Source organism: Pinus tabuliformis, chromosome 2_1, assembly GCF_031772625.1.
Source record: "Pinus tabuliformis cultivar Carrire ecotype Pingquan chromosome 2_1, CPIR1, whole genome shotgun sequence".
NCBI classification, from domain to species: domain Eukaryota; kingdom Viridiplantae; phylum Streptophyta; class Pinopsida; order Pinales; family Pinaceae; genus Pinus; species Pinus tabuliformis.
The window spans coordinates 619,730,248-619,736,247 of record NC_142299.1 but is presented as its reverse complement, the minus strand read 5'-3'; positions in this window follow the sequence as shown (position 1 = coordinate 619,736,247).

Here is a 6,000-nt window from a genome sequence, read left to right as displayed (position 1 = left end):
ATTATGGGTTAAGGCTTATCTTTGCTCAGGTGGCCTCTGCGAAGGCCTGATAGCTGAAGCTCGGGACTCTGAGTGTCTATTGCGAGTTCTGGGTCAAAGTGTTGATATTCAGGGGGGTCTCTGGAGGAGTTTTCTATCGCAAAGGGAACCTGAGTGTCGATTTACAGAGTGTTGGTTGCCTGAGAGAGGCCACGAATTGTGTGGATAAGCAGCGTCGGGTGGGGGTTCTGGAGCAGAACTTCGCGGACATTCTGGAGTTGGGGGTCTGTGGTATTGGAATTGTGGGATTGTGGCATTCTGGAGTGGGGCATCTGTGGCATTCGGGACAACACCATGAGCGTGCATACTTCAGAGGACAATTCTCTGACCGACTCCTGGGGTTGTCGCAGGCCTAGGACTGGGAGGTTGAGGGATGAGAAAGTGAGGGAAGGTGACAACAGTAGGAAGGCCTGCAACAAGTGTGTGCAGGAGAATTTAATGATCTGGGAAGGTTTGGAAATTTTGCAGTGATGTATCCAACAACAACAATTTGAGGCTCTGGCTATGCATGAGCAGCAGTTGGAAAAGAAGGAGCACATTCGGGAGTTGGAAAACGAGGTCAATGTGTTGCCTCAACAAATTGAACTATTAAAGCTCAAGATGGAGGAGAGTAGCAAGAGCAAGGAAGAATAATTCACTGGCCTAGATCTGAATAGTCCAATGCCAATGGAAGAATAGTTTGTTCACTCACTTAGTTTTTGCAAAATGTTTTTGAATGGCACACTATAAATGTATATATTTACTATGTCAGTTATGTTGATTGTATAGCCATAAGATACCAGAAATGAGATTTTTTTGTAAGAAGCATGGGAAAAACTCTCTAGGAAGGGATGGGGAACAATGGATGTACCATACCCTTAGCGAGCTCAAAAATATGATGTAAAATACTGATTATGCATGTGAACAGGTGCGATTTATATATAAAAAAACACTACTCATTCTGGTTAAAAAATATGTTCTATTAAGTCATTAATAAAAAAAATATGGAAAATAATTCTAATGTTGTAAATGGATAAAGAGAAATTATGGACTACAAGCTAGTGGTGGATTTGATTACCCTAAATGATGTAAGATCTAGGCATCTAATCTTAGGATTATATTATTAATCATGGAATATTAAATTGATCAACAACTTACCCAAAAAGACAAGAAATTTCCTTTGGAAGCTAGGGAGAGTGGAGCTCATTAATGACCAAGTAATTACCTGCCACCTAATGGATAAGGAGGAGGTAGTTATTATCTTCCAAAAGAATCTTGGGAAAAGGGTCATTTTTTGCCATATACTGCAGTTAGACTCACGTTGTGTGGAGCTGGTGTGAGGAGGTATAGTGGACAGAAAGGAGAAAGAACAAAATTAATGCTAGCTTACAGTCCATTAGAGCTTAGGGGGACTCATCCAGGAGGAGGATTCAAGGTTGGGAGGAGCATTGCAACTCCAGTATTGTTTTCTAGAACAAATTGACAAGTCGGTACACTGAGTAACTTGTATTTTTAGTAGTTTTTCATGTGTTTTATTGTTAAAAATTGTAGTAGCAGTATTATTGTGTTGGAAATACTGAGAGGGGTGTGAAATTTCCTTAATTGCAACAACTGCAACCTAATCTTCCATATACTTTAGATTATTGTATTCAAAATTTAATTACGAGAAACAATGATTAAATCACTACTGCATGGGAACTGAGCAATAATACACACACACAAAACAATTGACACCGATATTTTTGGACAAATTATCCCTGGAAAAACCCCAATGTGGGGAAAACCATAAAATAGAAAACCTTTGGAAAAATATTTTCTTCACTTCTGCAAGTCAATATGATCTCTCAGAAGCAACTCGGCCCCTCAAATAAAATGTGTCCCTCCTCTGGAGCTCTGACCTGCCTCACACATTCGGCCCTCCTGACAACTCACACTAGCTGAGAAAATATGCTTAGCCTCCAATGGAAATCTGAAAATATGCTTAGCAAATCAATCTTCTTATGGGAATTTCCTTCTTCCTCTAGCAACTCAACCTCCTTGCTCAATTTGCACCACTACTGGGAAATTTGGCCTCTTTGCAGAAAATCAATCTCCCTCTGTTACTGAGAATTTGGAAATCACTATGAATATTTCACTCTCCAGAAACTTAACCTTCAATCATTGGTGAAAACCCTGTTGTTAGAGTCTCCCTTGCTTGAACAACTACCTTGTTATCATTGCAACTAGGTAATTCAAATTCCTTGATGTGTCTGCAGTTGACCCATGGATTTGCTCTTATAAACTTTTGTTGATGAATCAACAACCATGATTTAATAACAATCGATGGCTAAGATTATATTGACCCACCAAGTGACTTTTCTGGAAGTCTCTAGAGAAAAATCGATTTACCTCAATTAATCTGATTTAATTAACTGATTTTCCTAAGTTGGACTTAGGAAAATATTAAATAATTGGCTAATTAATCTAATTAAGGCATTTTTCTTAGAAACTTTTTTATGGGTCTTGGAGATAATTATCCTCTCGTGTTCCTTAGCCTCTTAAACACCAATAGAGACTAGAACACTTGTCCGTGCTACTAAGAAAACTAACAAATGGGGGGAACCAATTTCTTATTATTTTCATATTATGCTAGTTAAGATTTTATCACAAGTTAAACCAAAACACAAGAAGTAGAAAAAGAAAATAATTTCATTAATGAAAAGATTCAGGCTCCAACCTGTACGATGAAATTTCTAACTCCTTCAAGGCTTCAACCTTGAATAAGGAATGCAATCCTCAAATAGAAATCTAGGCACCAACCTAGTCTCAATGAGGACATCAATAGTCTTAGGCTCCAACCTATAAAAATATTTCAAATAAACTTATCCAATATGTTTCCAAAAACCTTTGCAAAGTTTGTTCCAAATACACTTCAAATGTTGCTTAATAAAGTCTTCAAGATCTTCTTTTAGGCTACTACAAATGGTCTCCAACTTATTCCTAAGGGTTCTTCAAAGTCTAGTTCTAATACGTTCCAATAAATATGCTCCAAACAAGTCTTCAATATACTCCAAAAGCTGCTTCAAAATTCTTCGAGAATTTTGAAGAGGGCTTCTCCAATTTCCGCTATAAAGGGCATCAGGATTACTCCAACAAGCTGGTCTAAAGTCTTCTTCAAGATGGTTCTCCAAGGTTGCTCAATAGTTTATTTCAAAGCACTCCTCAAAGACTACTTCAATGAACCCTTAAGTCTTCTCTAAGAGATGGTTAAAGTCTGATCCAAGAGAGGATTCAAAAGCGATCCAAAATCTACTAAAAAATTCATAAAATTATTCTCAAAACATAGGTCCAAAATGTTATATTTGCCTCTATCATAGAAGGTTGAAACTCTCTCTTAAAATATGATGCCACACGCCACAAGAGGGGGGTCAAAATTTTGGCCTCAAGGCCAAATTTCACAAGCCTCAGAGGTTTCTTTTCAACAGACTAAATTTTTTAGAAAAGGTTTGAACTCTAGTCTGCTATAGGCCTAAAAGAGGCTAAAATTCTGAGTTGTAGATGTATAACTTTGATACAAATTACAATTGCTCAAGATTTCAAACTGAAAACAAGAGACACAGTTCCGCTTTACTAATATGCGGAATAGAAATCACAATTTTGAACAACATGCATAGACATGCAACAAGAAAAACCACAAGTACACAATGATTTCTAGGGGAACCCAACTGGGAAAAACCCTTCAAGCCTCTTTGCATTAATCCTTTGAATAGAGAAACTAGTACATTTGCATGCTCCAGCTCTAAGCACCACTTGCAAAGGTAAAAAAATTATCCTTATTGAATGAGAACTTCTAGCCAACACTTAGCCACTTTATGCCTCCTCCAGCCTCCTATTTCCTTGCACAAATCTGAGCTAATTTGAGCTCCTGAAAAATAGGGAAGTGCCTATTTCCTTACACAAATCTGAGCTGATTTGGGCTCCTAAAAAATAGGGAAATGGCTATTTCCTTGCACAAATCTGAGCTAATTTGAGCTCCTAAAAAATAGGGAAGTGCCTATTTCCTTGCACAAATCTGAGCTAATTTGAGCTCCTAAAAAATAGGGAAGTGCCTATTTCGTTGTGAAATTCCTAAGGAATTGATCTCCTGATTGCATGCAATGACTGTACACTCAACTAGTATACAACTCATGTTACACTAGACTTTGTCTCCTCCACTCCAACTGATAAATTCAAATTACATGCACGCATGAGCTATTTTGGGTTGATTGACTAATTAACTAATAGATCTCTGAGTTAGACTGTTGTCCCACTGCACAACTAACCTTCAACTGACTCTATTAATTATTAGAGGTCAGTTAACTGAGTACAACTGAAAATCACTGAACTAGATTGCTAAAATTTAGTAATCAACACATGCATGACTGAACCCGAAGCCCACTAACTCAATTTTGTTGATCTAACTAAGTGAAAAGATCCATGTCACACTAGTTAACTACCTCCAAGTTGTCATGTTGATGTGGAATTTCGATTTACTCAATTTGACTAATGCTAAAGTCAAATTGATCCTTTGTTGCTACACTTTCTAACACTCCCTCTTAGAAAGAAAGTGATTTTTCACCACCCCTATCCAACACCTGTGGAATGTATTGTAGCACTACCTCTCACTGTTGTTGTTACTACTGCAACAACTACAACTAAGAAGCATAAAGAAAAACATTGAATCAATTGTGTCTCTACAACTGTCTACTGGGAAAATTGCACTGATGTTGATTTTGCATTGTGCCTCTTGCACTGCTATCAACATTGCTTTGTGCTCCTCAACATCTGACTGCACCAACTGACACTAATCCTTCTGCTACTAAATACTATGGGCCCCTATAGCAAGGTAATGATCCATGTGGAGGACACTTCAATGGACCCTGCCCAAATTTCTACAACTCTGGGTCTAAATCTCTACATCACCCCACCTCACTCCTGGAGGTATAGTTGCAATTAATCCCTCTTCCTGCTTATCTTGAACTCTCCTTTTTACTGGAGGTCACTGACTAGTCCTCATCACCATCATCATGTTGGTCAGACCAACTACCAATTGGATGAGGTTCCATCTTGAGAGCTCTATCTTGTTCCCTCTCAACCACCATATCTCTAATCTTTGCCTTGCTCCTTAAGGCTACACATGCATCTTACTCTAATGTGTATAGGCTCTCGATCTTGACACCAATCTACTTGATCTGGCCTGAAGTAAAATGTTCGAGGTAGGCCTTCCCATCACTGAAGACTACCTCATACCCTTTATCTTCAATCCTCAATTTGTGCATTAGACCAAGTTTTCTGGCATCGCTACTATTTTCGAATAATTCACTGAGGTTCTTCCATAGAGCAAAGGGGTTTCCTTTCCATGTAATTTCGAGAATATGTGGTCTCTCACACCCTCTAGGATGATCCTCGTGACTCTAGCAACATCCTTCTTCCATTGGGCTAATGGTTGTGCATTGGACTGTTTTGGTTTCATATTGTCATTTTTAACATATTCTAACTCACCATTATCATCAAGCACTGCTTCCATTTGATCCTTCCAGGCTATGAAATTTGATTTCACCTCCAGGGCATACTCCAATCTTAGTACGTTGAAATACATTCTCCTGAATCTGAAGAAAAATTGCCACACTGAAGCTGCAAATTCAAAATTTCTGAGCGTGTAGTATACTTGAGGGGGATAATATGGGGTACAAAGGGAGGAGGTACCCAAGGTAATAATGTAAGGATGATAAATAAATGGGCCATAATTAATAAATAAAGTGGTTAATCAACATTATGCGAGGGACCATAAGTAGTTAGGAAATAATGTGATAAGCCCATGGTATTGGATATATGGTATTTAGAGACCCATGGTATTGTATGTATGAAGCCTATATAGAGGCTAGATACTCCCCATTGAGATATGTCAATTATTGTTTTGTATTGACAAGCATATGGCTTGTGGAGTGATCTCCTTCCTTAAGG